The 20,377-nt window shown below is 42.0% G+C and overlaps 2 long non-coding RNA genes across 2 annotated transcripts; both read right to left on the bottom strand.

Annotated features, from left to right (window-relative positions):
* Positions 1-287: 287 nt before the first annotated feature.
* Positions 288-2,321, bottom strand: LOC142827555 (uncharacterized). Its single transcript, XR_012902225.1, has 3 exons — positions 2,163-2,321; positions 1,988-2,070; positions 288-490 (listed from the first exon to the last, which is right to left on the bottom strand). It is a non-coding gene; the product is annotated as an uncharacterized LOC142827555 (long non-coding RNA).
* A 3,863-nt stretch (positions 2,322-6,184) lies between these two features.
* LOC142827554 (uncharacterized) lies at positions 6,185-7,092 on the bottom strand. The gene is made up of 3 exons (XR_012902224.2): positions 6,959-7,092; positions 6,784-6,866; positions 6,185-6,396 (listed from the first exon to the last, which is right to left on the bottom strand). It is a non-coding gene; the product is annotated as an uncharacterized LOC142827554 (long non-coding RNA).
* Positions 7,093-20,377: the final 13,285 nt, after the last annotated feature.

Here is a 20,377-nt window from a genome sequence, read left to right as displayed (position 1 = left end):
GTGGTAGAAGGTACAGTTCCCAGGCATAGATCTCATGGTAGTAGGTGGTTATCCAACCACAAAATAGAAAGATAGTCCTTGCCCTTCGTGCTATTATATAACTAATTTCATTAACAAATCTGCAAAGCAAAGGTGCAGCAGTACTGAACAAAAGTGTTTGTGCATATTATTGGTTAACATAATATCACTGCAACAAAGTCTAATTTCAAAATAACCACAGCAAAACAAACAAAATAGAAACCCTCAAACACTAACCCAATAAACGAAACAAAAAACCAACGCACAGCTCCAAGGCTGACCAAATCACTTAGTAATCTCCCTATCTGACTTATCCATTCAATTTCAAGGGTGTATAGCATTCTTCACTTCCTCCGGAGATTCTGTGTGGTGTCCTTGTGTACTCAAACCTCTGTTATGTTCCACCCACATTTCAGTGTTTGGTGAACTTATTCCTTCTAAATTGGTGAAGTTTAAAAGGCACTTGGGGATCCTACTGGAAGAAAGGGACAATTGAGAAGTTTGCACGCATATAGGCGCATTCAGTCTTGGATATGAGCTATCAAAATTCTAGATCAATATAAAGAAGTTACAATTACAAGACTTTTTTGGTGTAACATAGAGCAGCACACAAATACTTTCTAGAAAGGGGTAGTGTAGAAAGTGAATGCATCAGAGTTGGATTGTCTCTTGTTGGTAGTTATTTTGCCCCTAACACCGGGCTATCTGAGCACTTCAGTCTTTAATCTATTTATAGTCTCCCAACACCTCTATGAGGTTAGATAGTGATATTATTCCCATTTTGCAGATGGGGAACACACAGAAACTAAAGGATAGATTTTAAAAGCTATTTAGGTACTTAAAGAAACGGTGGGGTATTCAAAAGCACTGAGGTGTGTAACTCCCTTTGAAATCATATGTATCTTTAGGTATTTAAATAACTTTAAAAATTTGTTCCTAAGTGACTTGCCTAAGCTCACACAGTGCATCTGTGACAAAGCAGGAATGGAACCTCTTTCTTTCATTGCCCAGGCTAGCATTCTAACCATTGGGACCATCATTCATTTGCAGTATGGCATGCTAATCAAAACAACCCTGCAACTCAAATGTGATAAAAGTGGAGACAAAAATTCTCACGATCTCGATCCAAAGAGGTGAGACAGGAGGTTGAGGCAATAATGGAAGAATAAAAAGTGTGTATTGAGTCAGAGATTAACGCAAACAAGTAGATTATAAGGCAAGTTTTGAAGAAGAAAAAAGTGACTTAGAGAGTTGGAAAGATGGTTCCAGTTAGATTGGGCAGCCCAACTGTAAGACTTTGTCTACACTACACATTTCTGAAGCAGAAAATATGCTAATGAGGGAATCTTTAGCATGAGTTGTGACATCATTAACATATTTTCTGCCTTTTATTTTTGCACAAGGGGTTTTTGCGCAAAACGAACCAGTGTAACTGCTTCCGTTTTGCGCAAAAACCCCATTTTGCGCATGATCCTTATGCCTTTTCGGGACAGGCGTAAGGATCTTGCTCAAAAACCCCTTGCGCAAAAAGAAACAGCAGAAAATATGCTAATGATGTCACAACTCATGCTAATGAGTCCCTCATTAGCATATTTTCTTCCACAAAAATGTGTCGTGTAGACAAAGCCAAAGAGTTGATAGCTCTCGCTCTCTTTTCAATGCTGGGAACTGGATAGAAGAGAGGAAGCTCAGACTGAAGCAGCAAAGTGGATAAGTGGGGTGAAACACAGACAGGTGGATAGAAGGTCAGAGATAAGCTATGTCTAGACTGCAGGCTTCTTTCAAAAGAATCTTTTCCAGAAGAGATCTGTAGTATACACCCACACAAACACACGCACACTTAGTTACACACGCTCACCCACACACCCAGTCCCCACACCCATACCTTTAATTACAGTTTTGCCAGTATCTCTACATCTTAAGTATGAAAAATAACTGGAACCACTTAGATCTGAAGGGCTACACTCACCTAGCAATTGGTGGAGAGACAATGGACCAAATAAGAGGGAGCATCATCAGCTTACACCAAGGCAATGTTGGGTCCCATTGTCTCTGTTTTAGGAGAAACCAGCAAAACATTAGATGGACCCTCAACCAGCAACAGTTAATATCTTCTAGTCACTGGTATTGTACGTATTGCTTGCCTCAGATTTGGCAGTGGGATACTGAGCCTTTTTTACCCTCACACCACCAGCTCAAATGTGACTCAGGTTGGTGGTTAGCAGAAGTCGTTACTATCTGATTATCATTGTTAGTGGTTTCTGTGAAATGAGATGGATTTTCAGTTGCTAGTGAACAGGTGGTCTGCATCACAATGGACATCCTTGTGAGTAGTTTCCAGTAATAAACAAGGAGTGAGGGAAGTGGGTGGGGAAAGCCACCCTATCAATCACCGAAATAACTTTGTGGAAAAGGATGGAGGCATTTGCGAAGGGCACTGGAGTGAGTGAGGCTGCAGAATCATGAGAATGGAAAATTCGTCATGGGGTCATCTAGTCCATCTGCTGCAACTGTGGCAGGACTAAGTAATATCTAGACCCACGGTCTTCAGATGCTATTCACATGATCCAACTGAACAAAATTGTTGATGCTCACAACCCAGTATAATTATATCTTTTGAGTGTAGGTTCCAGGATGGGGTCAGGGATGAGGGACAGGCATAAGGATCTTGCTCAAAAACCCCTTGCGCAAAAAGAAACAGCAGAAAATATGCCAATAATGTCGCAACTCATGCTAATGAGTCCCTCATTAGCATATTTTCTGCTGCAAAAACATGTAATGTAGACAAAGCCTAAAAGTTGCTAGCTTTTACTGCCATTTCGACTCTGGGAACTGGATAGAAGAGAGGAAGCTCAGACTGCAGCAGCAAAGTTTCTGAGTGGAGTGAAATACAGACAGGTGGATAGAAGGTCAGAGACAAGGCTACGTCTAGACTTCGGGCTTCTTTCAGACGAAGCTTTTCCAGAAGAGATCTTCCAGAAAAACTTCTTTCAAAATACAGCGTCTACACAGCAAAAGTGAATAGAAAAAGCTATGTGCTTTTTCGAAAGATAATGTCCACATTGATTGGACGCTATATCGCATTTAAGTTCTGATTACTGTGGATGGAGTGGCCACCAGGCACCTGTGCTTTTTCCTGAAGGCCCCTTCTTTCAAAACAAACCACTCTGTTCCGTGTCCACACGTGCCTTTTTCCGAAAAAGTAATCCTCAGCAAGTAATCGTCAACAAGGAGTTTCTCAGGTTGACATAGTGTGTGAAAATATTCCCTTTTGTTTGTTTTAAACCTAATGCCTATTAATTTCATTTGGTGACCGCTAGTCCTTGTGTTATGAGGAGTAAATAACACTGCCTTGTTGACTTTTTCCACACCATTCTTGATTGTATCTACTTCTATCATACCCCCCCATTGGTAGTCTCTTTTCCAAGCAGAAAAGTTCCAGTCTTATTAATCTCTCCTTATACAGAAGTTATTTTGTACTCTTAATAATTTCTGTTGCCCATTTCTGAAGCTTTTCTAATTCCAATATATCTTCTTTGAGATGGGGTGATCACATCTGCACACAGTACTGAACATTTGGGTGTATCATGGATTTATATAGAAGCAACATAATATTTTATGTTTTATTATCTATCCCTTATTTAACATTCCCCCAACATTCTTTGCTTTTTTGACTGCCGCTGCATATTGAGTGGATGATCACTGAGAACTATCCACAATGACTCCAAGATCTCTTTCTTAAGTAGTAACAGCTAATTTAGACCCATCGTTTTATATGTATAGCTGAGATTATGTTTTTAATAAGCATTACTTTGCATTTATCAACATTGAATTTTGTGAGATCCCTTAGTAGCTCTTCATAATCTGCTGGGGACATAGCTATCTTGAACAGTTTTGTCTCATCTGCAGATTTTTCCCCTTCACTGTTAATCCATCTTCCCAGATCCTTTATGAATATGTGAATAGGACTGGTCCCAGTACAGACCTGTGGGGGGACACCACTAGTTACCTCTCTCCATTCTAAGAACTAGTAAGAACAAGAATGCGGGATAAAAACAAGCTATTTTGTAGCAGAGTCTGTGTTCTTCTCTAGCCAAACCTTGACTTACACTGTTGCTGCAGATGCAGATCCCAAAGAGCTGGTGATAATTGGGGAAGCTATCTTTGTAATGGGTAAGTCAGTTAGCATCTTTGTTAAGGCCCATTTGTAAAGTGTCAAATTTAAGACTGATTGACAGTTCTGAGGCTTCCCTTTGTAGTCCAGTGTTAAAGTCTCTTTGAAGTAAGATACCTGCAGTTAGGTCCTTGGGACAATGCCCAGTCTGGTTGAAATGAAAAGAAACTGTTTGTTCTTTGTGAAACTGTTTAATGTCTGATTTGTGGGCATTAAAGATAGCTTCCCCAATTATTACCGCTAACATCATTATCTCATAGACACTAACCTCCGCCCCTCCCTCCTCTGTTCTAAAATCTGATTTGTCAATTTTATATGTGTTCACCTTTTTTTTATTGTATCCCTTTGGTATATATGGTCATGCCAATTTTCTTCCACTATTTGATCTGAGGAAGTGGGTCTGGCCCATGAAAGCTCATCACCTAATAAACCATCTTGTTAGTCTTTAAAGTGCTGCATAGTCCTGTCTTTTGTTTCTGCTAGACCAGACTAACACGGCTACATCTCTATCAGTATAAATCAAGTTACAGTGGGGGAGGTCTAGGTTGGATATTAGGAAAAACTATTTCACTAGGAGGGTGGTGAAGCACTGGAATGGGTTCCCTAGGGAGGTGGTGGAATTTCCATACCTAGAGGTTTTAAAGGCCAGGTTTGTCAAAACCCTGGCTGGATGATTTAATTAGGGTTGGTCCTGCTTTGAGCAGGGGGTTGGAATTGAAGACCTCCTGAGGTCTCCTCCAACCCTATGATTCTATGAAGCAACATCATTAACCTCAGTCGTTACTTAAGGTTTACAATCATAACAATGTTTATAATCATAGGATAAAGAGTCTTGTGGATAAGGGAGAAGCGGTGGATGTGGTATACCTAGACTTTAGTAAGGCATTTGATATGGTCTCACATTATATTCTTATCAATAAACTAGGCAAATGCAACTTAGATGGGGCTACTATAAGGTGGGTGCATAACTGGCTGGATAACCATTCTCAGAGAGTAGTTATTAAGAGTTCACAAACCTGCTGGAAAGGCATAACAAGTGGGGTTCTGCAGGGGGCTGTTTTGTGATCAGTTCTGTTCAATATCTTCATCAACAATTTAGATATTGGCATAGAGAGTACGCTTATTAAGTTTGCAGATGATACAAAGCTATGAGGGGTTGCAACTGCTTTGGAGGATAGGGTTATAATTCAAAATGATCTGGACAAACTGGAGAAATGGCCTGAGGTAAATAGGATGAAGTTTAATAAGGACAAAGGCCAAGTGGTCCACTTAGGAAGGAACAATCAGTCTCACAGATACAGAATGGGAAGCGATTGTCTAGGAAGAAGTACTGTAGAAAGGGATCTAAGGGTCATAGTGGTCCACAATATGAGTCAACAGCCTGACACTGTTGCAAATAAAGCAAACATGATTCTGGGATGCATTAGCAGGAGTATGGTGAGCAAGACATGAGAAGTTATTCTTCTGCTCTACTCTGCGCTGATTAGGCCTCAATTGGCGTATTGTGTTCAGTTCTGGGTGCTACATTGCAAGAAAGATGTGGAGAAATTGGAGAAGGTCCAGAGAAGAGCAACAAGAATGATTAAAGGTCTAGAGAACATGAGCTATGAAGAAAAACTGAGAGAACTGGGCTTGCTTAGTTTGGAAAGGAGAAGACTGAGAGGGGACATGATAGTAGTTTTCAGGTATCTAAAAGGGTGTCACAAGGAGGAGGAAGAAAAATTGTTCTCCTTGGCCTCTGAGGATAGGACAGGAAGCAATGGGCTGCAGCAAGAAAGGTTTGGGTTGGACATTAGGAAAAACTTCCTAATTGTCAGGATGGCTAAACACTGGAATAAGTTGCCTAAGGAGGTTGTGGAATCTCCATGTCTGGAGATATTTAAGAGCAGGTTAGATAGACATCTATGATTCTATGATAAATGAAAGAAGAATTTGTCCCAACATATATTGAAACAATGAGGTTTTCTTTAAGCAAAAAATTACACTAAAATGTTGGTTTTGATTCAGTTTTTAATGCTGTCAAAGGCCAGAAGCTGCAATGATGCAACAAAGGGTTTGGTTTGTTTTAAACCCAAGCTTTTAGTTTTGGAAGAGCCACTGAGTGTTCCAGTTCTATTTACAGTTTTGACGTGTTCCATTTCTTCAGGACAACAGTACAAACCGAGCTGGGGGCACTTTCTGAACAACAGCATGGAGCCTTGGAACTGGAACATATGAATCTTTTTTGTTACGAAACAGCTTAAGAATCCCCCTTCACAGTCGAAGCATTTACGGGACATTCGCGCAAGCTCAGACATCTCACAATCACACAGCCTCAAACCACAGTGTCAGTCACACAGGCACATACTGTGCCACCCACTCTCACAAACAAGATACCTGCAAATATGTCTCACCATGCTCTCACAAACTGAAAGCCACATTCTGTACTATACACCCACACAAACAGACAAACACACGCACACTTAGTTACACACGCTCACCCACACACCCAGTCCCCACACCCATACCTTTAATTACAGTTTTGCCAGTATCTCTACATCTTAAGTATGAAAAATAACTTGAACCACTTAGATCTGAAGGGCTACACTCACCTAGCGATTGGTGGAGAGACAATGGACCAAATAAGAGGGAGCATCACCAGCTTACACCAAGGCAATGTTGGGTCCCATTGTCTCTGTTTTAGGAGAAACCAGCAAAACATTAGATGGACCCTCAACCAGCAACAGTTAATATCTTCTAGTCACTGGTACTGTACGTATTGCTTGCCTCAGATTTGGCAGTGGGATACTGAGCCTTTTTTACCCTCACACCACCAGCTCAAATGTGACTCAGGTTGGTGGTTAGCAGAAGTCGTTGTTATCTGATTATCATTGTTAGTGGTTTCTGTGAAATGAGATGGATTTTCAGTTGCTAGTGAACAGGTGGTCTGCATCACAATGGACATCCTTGTGAGTAGTCTCCAGTAATAAACAAGGAGTGAGGGAAGTGGGTGGGGAAAGCCACCCTATCAAACACCGAAATAACACCATGGGGGCAGGGGACTGGACTCGATGACCTCTCGAGGTCCCTTCCAGTCCTAGTATTCTATGATTCTATGAAAAGGATGGAGGCATTTGCGCAAGGCACTGGAGTGAGTGAGGCTGCTGTTGAACTACAGAATCATGGGAATGGAAAATTCGTCACGGGCTCATCTAGTCCATTTGATGCAATTGTCGCAGGACTAAGTAATATCTAGACCCAGGGTTTTCAGATGCTTTTCATATGATCCAACTGAACAAAATTGTTGGTGCCTACGACCCAACATAATTATATTTTTTGAGTGTAGGTTCTAGGATGGGGACAGGAATGAGGGGTTTGGAGTCCGGGAGGTTGCAGGGGAAATGAAGGCTCTGTCTGAGGGAGCAAGCTCTGGGGCAGGAGGTGATGGGTTGGGATAGAGGAGGGGGCTCTGGATTTAGGGGTGCTTAGAGCTGGGGTAGGTAGCTGGTGCTCAGGGTTTGGGCATGGGCCTACCGCTGGTGGCTCCTCATCAGCAGTGCAGCGGGGGTGCTAAGGCAGGCTTCCAGCCTTTCCTGACACCACAGACTGCCCTGTGCCCTAAAAGCAGACAACAGCAGGTCCAGCTCCTAGGTGTAGGCATGCAAGTGGCTTTGCACAATGTTCTTGCCCACAGTCACTACCCTTCCACTTCCCATTGGCCAGTTCCTGGCCAATGGGAGTACAGAGGCAATGCTCAGGGCAGGGGCACCATGCGAAGCCTTGTTGCTCCCTGGTTTAGAACCAGGACCTGCTGCTCGGAGCTGTCCCTACTGAGAGGCAAAACTTGCAGCTGCATAGGGCACCATTAAATTTGGGGCACGAAATTGCCCCAGATTTCATGGTGCCCTATGCAGCTGCATGCTGCCTATGGACTCCGGCCACTCCCGGCCCCATCGTTGGGCTGCCCACCCCTGGTTAAGCATTGGTCCAGCCATCCCCATCCTCATCCCCCGGCTGCCTCCCCAGGGCTCAGCGCCCAGCCCTTGCTCACCAGGCAGAGTTGAATGGTCATCACAGGCTGGAGGACTGAGGAGGGGGTAGCAGCGCTGCAGGTGGCTAGAAAGAAGCAGCACTTTTCCCTTAAAAGCACCGCTTCTCTCCATCTGGCTGTGCTGCTCCTCCGGCTGCACCTCCCTCTCAGCCCTGCTCCAGGTTGCCAACTCTCCTGGACGAGACATCACTACATGGCATCCATCCAGTAAATGGCGTCCATTCCATCCAGTCTGAGAGAGTTGGCCACTACTTTCCCCCACAGCTTCAGCCCCTCTGGTCTAGTTCAAGCACAGAGCTGGGGTACTGGACACCTGGGTTAAATTCCCAATTTTGACTTCCCCTCTGACTTCCAGAGTAGTTGTTCAACCTCTCTGTGCTTTCACCTGCCCAGGGATTGTGGTAAATATTGGAGGGCACAACACGGTCAGGTAGAAGTAGCATCCTTGGAGCAGCTCCATGATGTTCTCTCTGCCTCATATTAAAGATTCTTTCCCTCTCATTGTCGTTCTCTCTGCCTCATATTAAAGATTCTTTCCCTGTCATTGACCACACTCATGTCCAGCTACATTACTGAGGTTGAGTGCTCTGGTGTGTTTCTGTGCACTGAAGCAGCATATGGTCCCTTAATGCTGATGTTGAAATATACCTGAGTAATTTATCAATTCATCTCTGCCTCTCTCTCTCTGCACAGAAAAAGTACACATAATCTACTGAGAATCACCGTGTCAGCTGAGGTAACCACAGTTGATAGCATCATACCAGTCACAATAGAGTGAAGTTCCCAGATCTCTCTCAATCCTGCAAATCTACAAATATCTGGGGCAGACCAGGGGGGAGGAGGGGAAGGGAAATGCAGGTCAAGGCATTTGCCGCTTTGCACGTCAACAGAGAGCATGATGTGCATTTTAGTCCATCCTGGTGAAATGGCTGAAGAGTGTTTGAATTCAGTGAGTAACTGGAGGGAGGCCAGACCTTGGTGAGATTATGGCATTTTGCACAAAGTCGAACCACTTTATGCTATATATAATATAGTTGAATATTAATTTTCTTCAAAGAAAATTGAAACAGCCACATGTTTTACCTGGCAAATGTATTCAGAGTGACTCATTCCAAGAACACTCTGAAAAATCCCCGCCTCCCTTTTACCTCTAGGAAATTCCCTTTTCATGGGAATGAAAATCACAGCTCCCACGCCCACAGATTGCAGGGCCTTGGCCCTTCGAAAGGCTACAGAGACTAATCAGCCTTGTAGCAACTGCAACGCTTTCCCCTCTCCGGGTCATATTTTTCAATCTGAGCATTTTTATGGTAGGCTTAAGCTACTTCCTATGTTCCTATTGTTGCTTTTAATTTTTTCCTACTTTGGGTGAAACCCCTCCTGGGGGAACTGCACAGGGGAAAAAAGAGAAAGAGAGAGAATAAATAAATAATGAAGAAAATGTTTCTCTTTCCCCTCCCAATGTAATGAATGTATGGAAAGCTTTAAGCTGCAGCAGTATTTTGACACTGTGCACAGGACTGCTCTGCCCCCACCCCCTCTATTCCTTTGAGGTTCATCTTTCAGACCACAGCTCTGTTCCACTGCCAACTTGTTGGAAGTGTTTAGTGACTGGAGAACTGTTGCCTGCTCTCTTCAGAACTTCACACTTCATTTTTCCAGATCCCTGCGAGCAGCAGCAAATATTTCACCAGCCTGGTTTGCTGGCTACCACCATAAATCAGACTTAGAACGCAAAAAAATATCCAGGCCTGTCAAGGCATTAAGCTTTTATTTTCAGGCTGAATCCAGTGGTAAATGAGGGCTTGTATTTTCCTTTAAAACTGTAAAGGGATTTTTAAGGATTGTCGTTGGACAATGGCCAGATCCAAAAGATACAATGCAGAATGTAACTGGTTAGAGGAGATTTGAAAAATCCCTAAGTATGAAAAATGGCTTTTCTTAAAGGTTGTTCAGTGAATGTGGGACTGGGCTTGAATTTCATAAAGGCGTTGGGCATAGACGGCTTATAAGGAAAACAAGAGGAGAAGCACAAGAGGAAGATCTTTCTGGAAGCATGGCTGGCTATTTGTTCAGGCCGATGGGCCCATTCATTAGCCCATCGCTTGCCATAATTACTGTCAATAGGTCAGTGAGGAAAAACTGAAGTAGACATATTTCTTTTCCTGGAAGTAATTCCTTTAAAATGTTGATATAGAATAGGGGACCTCGTGTAACACAATTGTGGGAATACACTGAAGTGAGGTGCAATGGATCAGGAATCTTGTTTTCAGTGTGACCGCTGTGGTGAGAGTAGAAGACAGGAGGCTAGTGTTTTTTTACATAAAAGCCTCTTGCAGCAAACAAGCCGAACCTCCCCTCGCTCTGCTATTCATTACTGCAAACAAATAGCGGCGCAGCTTAGTGAATAGACGCTAGACTGGTAGTCTGGAAATCTGGATTGGATTTCTCTGCCACTAGCTTGCTGTGTGGCCTTACACCGTCAAGTTTTAGAAAGCTGGTGGTTTTATGCAAATGCCCTAATTTGCATATTTGATTCATTTAACTTATTTACACAATTTAAATGATAACAAGTGGCCTGTATTAAGCCTGGCCAGTTTCTCTCCAGCATGGAATGAACTGTAAGAACACAGGAAGTGCTATACTCCTGACAGGCTCCTTGGTGTCCAGGAAACTGGTGGCTCAGTAGATTCTGCCTTTGATTGCTCCTTGTCGTAGGCAATGGCCGCGGCTTGCTCTGGGCTGGAAGGGGAATCTGGCTGGGCTCAAACAGGGATCTGGTGACTATCTCCAGAAGCCCCTTTGCTCACTGGCTGAGGTAAAGGAACAAGCTCTGACTGACTTGTCAGAAGACTGAGGGGGGGACACGACAGCCGTTTTCAGGTATCTAAAGGGTGGCATAAGGAGGAGGAAGAAAACTTGTTCATCTTGGCCTCTGAGGATAGAACAAGAAGCAATGGGCTGAAACTGCAGCAGGGGAGGTTTAGGTTGGACATTAGGAAAAAGTTCCTAACTGTCAGAGTGGTCAAACACTGGAATAAATTGTCCAGGGAGGTTGTGGAATCCCCATCTGTGGAGATATTCAAGAGCAGGTTAGATAAATGTCTATCAGGGATGGTCTAGACAGTATTTGATCCTGCCATGAGGGCCGGGGACTGGACTTGATGACCTCTCGAGGTCCCTTCCTGTCCTAGTATTCTATGATTCTATGACTTCAAGCAGCTGCCTCCCAGCTTTCCTACACAACAGCTGCTTCATACGGAATTTTATGCTCAGGGCAAGTCACTTAATGTCCCCTGGGATCAGTTTCCCCATCTCTACAATGGGGAGGATGACACCTACCTTTCTGTGGTGATATGCTTTGAGAGCTAAACACAAGAGCACTACATAGTTGCGCATTCTTCTTCATAGTATGTTCAATGGTTGCCTTGTGGTTAACTCACTGATCTGGGCCCACCAGATCTTAGCCCTGCCACAAACTCCCAGTGTGAGACCTTGGGCAAATCACTTCACCCCTCTGTGCCTCAGTTTCCCACCTGTGAAATGGGGATAAAGAAATGTGCCATGTACCAGTGCAGTGAAGCTAAAATGATGGGTGTTTCAAGAAACTCATTCTTTGTGGCTATAGACAAAGCCACCAAATATATAAAATGTTGCAAATATATTGGAATCGTTTTTTTTAATTGAGCCAAATAGCCCTTTCCCAGTCTGCATGCTGGACAACTGTAACTGTCCATGGCATGTTGGTTTTGTAGCTGCCAGCTTCAACCAGGGCTGAGAGCAAAAACTGACTGCAATTCAAATTAAATCAGCACGGCAGGGTATTGTTGTTCCCCCACATGCTGCTTGGTGCTGCTTTTCCTGATGCCCAGGGCACTTGGGATAATAATGAATAGCACTTCTAGAACACTTTGCAAACATTAACTAATCATCATACACACACGCAACTAGGTCAGAGTAGTTTCTTCAGCCCCAAATGACAAGCGTGGAGAAGCTGAGTGATTTGCCGGATACTACACACACTCAGGTCCTGAAAACACAGGGGCAGGGACTGTCTTCCTTATCTTTGTAAAGGATCTTACATGCTCAGTGTGCTCTGTCCATAACAAATAATAACCAAAAATACGGGAGCCGATTTTATTTGGAGAGACTGATTGGTTGTAAATAAAATTACTGAAGCCACGGGAGAAAAATGGTGATGACAGATACCTAACTGTTGTTCCTTTTTATGACCAGAATGATTGCCCATGGGCTTATTCCCAAACAGATGGCATGTCTGTGAACGAGCTACATAATTTAAGATTTCTTTACCAGGCAAGAATGCTGTGCATTGCTCAGTGGATTCACAAAGATAATCTTTGATGTGCTCATTGCAAGCCAGGAGAGAGAAAAGGGGCATCTCTAGACGCATGTACCCCATGGTGAACCAGAAGCATTCCCAATTAAAAGACATAACCAGCCAGCCTCCCCTTCTCCCAAAGAACACAAACTTCTCCTGAGGTCTCTGACTTGCCTCCCCTGGCTGTGTCTGATCTGAATGCTTTCCTTTTTATGTTTCCTCACCGCTGCCCGTATTCCGCTCTGCTTCTGGCTCGCTACATTTGTTGCAAACTTTCCCACCTCCTCTGACCTGGCTGCTGCTGCGTCTTGGGTGTTCTGTATTTGCGGCGGCTGCTGCAGCAGCAGGCTCTGAGTCAATTAATTTTCCAAATTATAGCTAACTCAGCAAGCCGTTCACGAGCAGCAAAAGCAAGGAGGTTAGTTTGCTTGGCAGAAAAGGAGTTTAATTGCTGGATTTTTTTTTTTTTCAATTTTTAAGCTTGGAGTATGGTGAGGGCAGGCAGGAATGGATGGGTGCTGCTAAGCATGACAAATTCCAGATTAGGCAGCGTGCACCAGATTTGTGATTAGGAAAGGGACTGACTTTCCTCTCATTAGGAGAGCCAGGCCCTGGGGAAAAAATCCTCTTCGTTTGGAACTGTTGCAGGGCTTTGCATTTGGGGGAAAACTTGTCTTAACTGGAATTACTCCTGATTGACACTACTGCAGAGCAGAAGTAGGGCCAATCTCTTGCTTTATTTTTAATAGCACTGAGCACACAGATGGTGCTTAACAGATATGTTAGTTAATAATCATACTAACTAACTGGAGAAGGAAGGTCTGGTGGTCACAGTGCTAGCTTTGGATATGGGAGATTGATGTTCCTTACGTTGCTCCACCATAAATTTCCTGTGTGACCCAGAAAAGTCATATAGGGCTAAATCTTTAGTAGTACCTAGGCACCTAACTCCCATTGGCTTCAATGGGAGTTAAGTGCCCAAGCACCTTTAAAAATCTGCCTCTTAATTGTGCTGTGTTTCAGGTTCTCATGAGTAAAATGAGGATTAACAACAGTGCCTTACCTTGCAGGAGTATTTTAAAAAATAAACATATTAAAAATTATGAGGTAATTGGTTTCTATAGTAATGGTGGGACATAGAAGTACTTTTGATAAACACCAACAAAATAAACTCTCTTTCTATCTAGTTGTCACTATATAAATTACATTTTTAAATTATTTGTAATTTGTCTTCCTTGTGTACCACTGCTCTGTAATATGGAGACTTAGAAGCATGGTACAGTACCTTTGTGTGTGAGGGTGTGATGAACAACTTAACTATATGGTCCTTGCACTTTCTCCCCTTCCTTCAATTTAACAAAAACAGTGGTTGTCACAGACAAATCTGCAAGCATATCTGCATGTACTGGTGGTATGTGGCTGTCACTCATACATTAATTTTTTAAGGTGAAGGCTATCTGTAACATAATTTCTCTGCCTAGAAAAAGAAAACATTCTTTATAAACAGTGTAGATAATTACAACATACTCACATGTAATCTAGCCCCAAATTGTACATCTCTAAATATCTCCTCAAAGATTTAATGCAAGTAAGAGCTGGGGGTGGCATTTTCAGACATGTTTTCCATGATTCTAATTCTTCTGGCTGCTGTAAAAAGGCCCTGGTCCGTTGATGTTGCGATTGTTCATAATAGCCTACAGAATAATAGCACATCTTCCCAAACACGGCATACCTATCTTCAAGTAGAATATAGAAGCCCCAATCAGGAATCCAAACCTCGTTGTGCTAGTCAGGGTACATCTAGACTACAGGCTTTTGTCGGCAGAAGTTTTGTCCACAGATACTGTAGACAAAGCTTCTGTTGACAAAGAGCGTCTAGACTACATTCAGTTCTGTCGACAAAGCAAGCTGCTTTGTCGACATAACAGTGTGGACGCAAAGGACAGTTTTGATGCAATAATGCCTTCTATCGACAGAACTCTGTCAACAAAAGGCATTATTCCTCGTAAAATGAGGTTTACCAGCGTCAACAAAACTGCTGAGTTCTGTCGACATTATGTCGACAGAACTCAGCGGTAGTGTAGACGCAGGTTTAGTTTTGTCAACAAAAGTCCACTTTTGTCGACAAAACCCTGTAGTCTAGACACACCCTCAGTGAGCACAGACACTAAAATAATGGTCATATCATGCTGAAGTGCTATCATTTTTCTGGGGTGGGAGGAAGTTTAGTGGAGGTTGCAGGCTGAATTGAAGGCATCACTAATTTTCCACGCAGGTTGCTCTAACAAAAGAACAAAACAAATAAAGACAATGGTAGAGTGCATCTTCTCATCACTGAGTTCCTTTTTGCCTTTAGTCTCTCGGCTAAAAATAGGAAAGTCTTTGTTCTGTACTCTTTGGATCATATTAACAAACAGGAACCGTGAAAGAGTCTTTCAAATCTTAGTGATTCTCCTGCAAGAAGGGAGGCCATTACACAAACAAACAGGCTGTTTTGTTTGTTCATTCTCTGAAGTCACAATTTCTTCCACTAAATGTTTATGCATTCCAGAATCAAGTAATTTGACTTGCTTCTTGGGAACCCAAGGGTGGTGATTCACACTACTTTACTACAAATCTGAAGATGCGTGCTTGATGGAACTTTGGTCAATGATGTAATTAACCTGTTTTTAGTTGAGGTTTAACCTTCTGCTGAAATCAAAACACAACTCACATTTATTTGGATGCTAATGGGGGAATTTTTTTTTAAATAGTAAATTCAGTGCTGGTGGAAGGATTCAGACTTTGGCAGTCTTTCAGAAAGAAAGACTGATGCTGAAGTCCCACTGATGTTAATGGGAGTCATTCCATTCCTTTCAGTTTACTTTCCCTCAGGCCCTCTAATCCAACCAGGGAACTGATAAGACAATGCAGGCTTGTCACATGACCTCCTCAACCATGAACTGGAGGAAATGTGAGAAGAGCTTCATCTTAGTGGCCCAATCAGGGTTCTTCTTGGAATGTTTCAACCAGGGATTCAAATTACAGTGCAAGTTTCTGTGTTGTGCAGGGATCAAATGAGAGCGTCGAAAGCTTTGTCTTTGGCTAGATTTGATCCAGTGACCTAAAGGGCGGGACTCTGTTCCCCATGCAGATTCATTCACTGCGTTTCGGCCATTTCAGTTACCCATTCATCTATGAAGCTGTTTCTTTTCCTTTATTTTTATCTCCCCTACTCTGTTCATCCTGATTTCTCCCCTGATTTTTGTTATATACAAAATAACTAAATACTGTTAACCCCACAGTATTGCTATCAGGCCATTATGGTAGGCATCATTTAAGAAGTTTCCCTTTGTACACTTTCCTGTTCATGTATTTCAGACATTCAAGTAGCATAGGCAATAAACATTCTCAGGCTAATGTCCTATCCCCTTTACTGTGGTTGTAAAGCCTTTCCTATGGAAAGAACTGTATCATATTGATGGCATGTGGTGTAATGCATTTTCATATCAGGATGAAAGCTGACAAAATAAACTTTGTAGTGTGCTGTAGGAAAATCTCTAGATTTTCACTAGGTGGTGTAGCATGTACCTTTGCATATGCTGCAGACAGCGATTCTGCTTTGGAGTGAGGACAAGGTGATCTAATAGGCCTTTTTCAATTGAAATATTGATGATCGATTATTACTGTAACTCTACTCTGTGTTGTGTCTATTCTGCACTGATTAGGCCTCAACCGGAGTATTGTGTCCAATTCTGAACACCGCATTTCAAGAAAGATGTGGCAAAATTGGAGAGAGTTCAGAGAAGAGCAACAAAAATAATTAAAGGTCTAGAAAGCATGACTCATCTAAAGAAATGGGTTTTGCCCATGAAAGTTTATGATTTTATATATATATATATATATATATATATATATATATATATATATATATATATATATATATATATATATATATATATGGAGAAAATTGTTCTCCTTCCTCTGATGGTACAGCAAGAAGCAATGGGCTTAAACTGTAGCAAGGGAGGTTTAGCTTGGATATTAGGAAAAACGTTCCAACTGTCAGGGTGGTTAAAAACTGGAATAAATTGCCCAGGGAGGTTGTGGAATCTCCAGCACTGAAGATATTTAAAAGCAGGTTAGAAAGATCTCTATCAGAGATGATTGGTCCTTCTGTGAGGGCAGGGAACTGGACTTGACTTCTTGAGGTCCCTTCCAGTTCTAGTATTCTATGATTCAGCAGTGATTGTGTTTGTATGTGTGTGTTTAGTGTTATTTCTATCTGCCATTCAGTGTCCCACATGTTTCCACAGAACTGGCCTTCCATCCTGTCTTGGTAGTAAACGAGATGGGAAAGCAATTTGTGGACCTGCTCCTTCTCCAGCAGCTAGTTCAGGAGAAATGGCTTGTTCTCCCAAATCTTTGAGGACAGCAAGCGCGGTAGAGGCACTCCATAAGGGACCTGCGCTGGGATGAGCTGTGCGTCTGTATGCGGGAGGGGGGACATGTAAGGTGGGTGAGTTGGGTGTTTTCACAATTCAATAAATAAAGGTGTGAGAGAGATGGGAGGAGAGATGAAGTGGTGTGTGTTCGTGTGTATGGAGGAAGGCAGATATATGAGGGCAGTAAACAAGCATGCAGAGCAAGCAATGCACTGCTCAGGAGAACAATAGCTGGAGTATCTCCCTTTACTCATAATTATAGCTTCTTTGCTGTTGAAGTGAAGAAGCCCAATGTGTTTTCAGTTGTAGGATTTTGAGCCATATTATCAGGAAACTTAATATAACTGACACTTCAGACTGAACAGATTTGTAATCCCTGTTGTTTGGCAGACATCTAGTGTCCTTGGCAATGGAGAGTACGGTGATTATTTCTTTGGGGAGACAGGAGGCGGGAAGGCTACGGATAAGAGACGGCAGCTGGAGAGGCTGGTGCATTTGGCCTCTTCTGTTAGCAAAAATAATGTGTTGCCTAATCCCTCCTTGCACGTCTATGTCCATTTCCAACTTTGCTGGTCACTGTAGGTCTAATCCGCTTCCCATTGCAGTCTGTGAATGTCTTTCCACTGCCTTTCCTGGAACATGATTGGACCCCACCTCTTTTGCTGCATTAGCAAAAAGAAAAAAAATCTACCCAACCAGTTCGTCTTCGGTGTCATTTAATTATCTTAGAGTTCATGACCTCACAGGGACTATGAATTATGTTGTCACAGATGCTGAATGGCCCAGGCAAGAAGAGTGAGTATGTGTATCAACTACTTGACAAATATATTGAGAATCAGCAGTCATGGGAAAGGGAATACATATGGAGCCCAGAAACAGGACATACAAATTGTTTGTTACAGCCCAGGCTAGCCACCTGCTCTAAGCCCTTTCCTTGTAAAAAATGTGCACGATCATGGGTTAATTAGTTAATGTTGGCATAACACTTTGATAATATTAATGTGATCTGAAGTCCTGGAACAGAGGAAGGACATGATGTGGTCATCTGACCTCAGAAAATGTCTTTGTTTTAGCAAACAGCCTTTCTGGGATTCAAGACTGTCGCACTCTGGACTTTAAATTTTTCCAAGGTGCACTTGGATCAACCTTGCCCATTGTTATCCCCTGGATGTCAGTTCGATGCTGCTGCACATTCTTACCAGCATACACATAGCTAGTAGGAAAATGGTTACACTGGTTTCTCATGGATGCAGAAGTGACTTTATTTCTCTCCTAAACTGTCACACCAATGTCCCTGAATATGTTCATGAAATAACCTTAATTCCTTGACTTAAAAAAAAGTAAATCTGGGAAGTAGATGAAGTGAACAGTTTAATGGGTACATGTTTTAATAGGGCATTCCATGCATAAAGGACATCATCCAGTAAAATCCCTCCTTGTGTCTGTTATTACTCTAGTCATTTCCAATACAGAAATATTGTGGGAAATGGTAAAATGAAAAAAATGGAATGTGGTTCTCTGTCAAGGAGTCTATATTTTATAATTAATTATGTAGCAATTGAAAAGAACTTCTAATGGAACACTTTTTAAATATATTCATTATATATTCAGAGGCAACATGGCTACTGAAAATTTTGCAGTATTAATTGTATTTATTTGATTTCATATTATTTAGCCATGTGTCCTGTTAATTACCCTTTTTTAATTCTTTCTTTCATAACATTTAAAAATATATATAAAAGATATTTGTTAGCAACTGGTGGATACTACGGTTGCACACATCCGAAGAAATGCACATGATCTCAATATTGGTGCACAAGACAAAACTCACTCCGCTCATGGATGGAAAATCTTAGAGGGAACAGAGCTACCTGTGGAAATCTCTCCATGGAATATGTATGCTCTGTCTTGGATTGTGCGAATCAGGGCATGCACTTGGCTCATTAATGCAAAACGCCCACCTGGCACCAAGTGGCTTGCTACAAGGTACACATAGTTTGTCATTTACTTCAAATCTGATATAATTACTTGGTTGGTTGGTTGATTTCTTCACTTTCTTGCTATTTACAGAAATATGTAGTATGGAAATAGGCCTTTGTTTTAGGTGCTACCGTTTCCATAATCCATCATCACTACTAGTATTTTGTGATCTAGTTTCTTACATTATTAATTGGCTCATAATTTAACACTCTTTAGATTTTGGCTCTTTGCCATTTCAGCCTCTGCTTCTCCAGTTTCAGATAGTTTACTTCTCTTTCTATGCTTTCCTCCACTTTTGATTCTCTTATGTTTAATTTAATTTGTGAGATGTTACTCTGCAGCCTCTGTTTTCATGTGTTTCCTATTAATTCCTTTAGTCTTCTTGCCTCCTCTCTTTTGGGATCTCTTATCTCTTTCCAGGCCTTCTCTCCTTGTTCAATTTTGCTTTATTCTGATTGTAATATTTTGGGTTGGGGTTTTTCATTCGTTGAGAAGGTCACTTGTTTGTTTTTTATGGGTTTTTTTTCTTCATTTTTTTTTAATTCACATTCTCTCCATTTGCTTCGCCCTTCTGCCAACACCCAAACTAAGCTCAAGTCAAGACTCTTCTTTTAAGATATTTTGGGGAAGTTCTACGATCTGTGTTATGAGGAGGTCTGTCTATGCTTGGAATCCACAAATCTCCGAAGTTAAAACAGAAGTATTTTTCCCCGCTATTTTTGCACATCTTTGCACTGCTTTGTTTCTGGCCAGGACAGAAGGTGAAGTACCAAAATACAAATGACGAGACTGTTCTCATGGGACGTGACTGAAATCTCACTCTACTGCCTTCACTGGAATTACCACAGATGTTCATCTATATTTTGGGCAACTCTCCATGGTAGTGGGATAGGGATTATTTAACCTGAACCTCAGAACTCTTTGAGGTTCTACAGTCTCTATTAGTTAGTCAGAATCTGAATAATTAATTACTTAATTTTAATGAATATGGTCTCATTGTTTATTTGTATACATTAATGTGAGGGGTGGCTTTCATCTGCCCCTCATGCACAAGAAATTATCCCCCATCCCTATCCTTCTCATTTGACTTCTCAAAACAACTTGGTATCTACCAGTGAAAGGGAACTCTTTACACCCAGTGCAGAAGTTATAATGCTTCAAGTCATGGCTGCTTGTTAACTCTCCATCCAGAGAGCTGAAGCAAACTATCAGATGGCTCTATGGTATGTGCGTTCATTTAACTGAGATTGGTGTTCTCAATCCATTTCTTAGTGGGGAAGCATCCGCATCACTTTTGTTGGTACTCTCAATAGACAGAACAAAGAATGGAATGGGCAATGGAGAACCAACAACCCCTAGCACCAAGAGTTAGAATGCTGCAGATCAGTGTTTAAATATGTTGGTTGGAGAAG

Source organism: Pelodiscus sinensis, chromosome 3, assembly GCF_052426305.1.
Source record: "Pelodiscus sinensis isolate ZL-2025 chromosome 3, ASM5242630v1, whole genome shotgun sequence".
Taxonomy (NCBI): Eukaryota; Metazoa; Chordata; order Testudines; family Trionychidae; genus Pelodiscus; species Pelodiscus sinensis.
Note: the sequence above shows the minus strand (reverse complement) of the source record. Positions and strands in the feature narration are given on the sequence as shown.